The sequence below is a fragment of the Bison bison genome, unplaced genomic scaffold, assembly GCF_000754665.1.
Source record: "Bison bison bison isolate TAMUID 2011002044 unplaced genomic scaffold, Bison_UMD1.0 scf7180017864469, whole genome shotgun sequence".
Taxonomy (NCBI): Eukaryota; Metazoa; Chordata; class Mammalia; order Artiodactyla; family Bovidae; genus Bison; species Bison bison.
Genome location: NW_011495030.1, coordinates 5979607 through 5981106, shown reverse-complemented (window position 1 = coordinate 5981106; position 1500 = coordinate 5979607).

Here is a 1500-nt window from a genome sequence, read left to right as displayed (position 1 = left end):
AGTATATGTGAAAAGCATTTTAATTGTAAAATATTTTATCTGTACCAAACACTAGATGAAAATATTTCAGAATGTTCAAAACTGTCTTGGTGGATCAATGATTTGATGCTACACCAAAAATAGCAGTACTTGTATAAACTTTATGGATTTTTATTATATAACAATGTTTCAAATGCTCATATCTACAATTTTTACAGTATTTTTTGAAATGCATCATTTTATCTTTAGTAAATGAATTATATGCAAAACTCTAATTATGGAAAAATGGCACATTTGGGGGGTTCTGAATGTGTAAATGATTATATATATAGTGAGGAATTACTTTCCTTTCCCCACCAGCCAGATTGTTTAAATTCCTCTGAGGTTGGAGATAAGAGAGAAAGACAATATAGCACTGAAATTAATACACCTCTGAAATGCCAGTCACAGAGGTGCCCATCAGCTTTGAGTCCTGACTTAACTGAGCATTGGATACGTATGAAAATGAGTTACTTGCCGCTGTCACATAGTTTGTATCTATAATCAGAAAAATATGAGTCTTAAAGTTCAGGTGCATATTGACATTCTCCAGCCTGCTGAAGGAAGAAGATTATGACCTTTCAAAGCCATGAGCAATCACTTAATGTCCATTTCTTCAGCCATCTGGAACCATCAAATCAAGAAGCGTTTTTGGAAAGCTCAGATTTTGAATTGCAAAGTGATATCCAAATCATCTAGCTATTATGCAGCTGGGGCAAAGGGAAATTAATCAAGCAGTAGATTTTTAAAAGAGAAATTTGGCTTGCATCTTTTACAGATGAGGTGAAGGAGACATGCTGAAAACATTTTCCAGAAACAAAATCCTTTGTGGCTATAATTCTTTCAACAGTTTAATGATAATGTGTCCTGGAGTAATTATTAGAAATGCATAGGATGGGCATGCTGACTTCTCATATGAAATGTCTAGGATCAGTCCCAAACCCATATAATAGAGTGCTGGCTCTCACAGGCACAGGACTGCTTCTCACACTTTAACAAATTTCCCAAACACCACCCTCCTAAATTATTTCCATAGGACTACAAGAAGCAAGTTCAATAATTGGCTGAGGCCTTAAAGTTTCATGCTTTCCATTTCACACGGGGTTCAGATAGGAAAGAACACTGCTGGCTATCACAATCTGGGTACCTAATAGACCAGTACCTAGTACTCACAATCTGAGTACCTAGTATACCTGTATTATCTCATCTCATTCAGCCCACTCTCTAATATCCTGACATGATTTTTTTAAATGTCAATGACAAGGAAACAGACAAATCATACACGGGCACAAACGCTAAGCACCAGAGCATGGATACAAACCCATTTCTAATAGGCTTCAAGTCTCATGCTCTTTCAACTACATTATCTGCTCTTCCCACCAGTGTTAAGGCCAATGCTTGCCACTGGCCTCCAAAGAATGCTCCCTATTTTTTAATCTAAATTCAGCTCCCTGGCGAGTTTTCTCTCAGTGGCTCACAGCA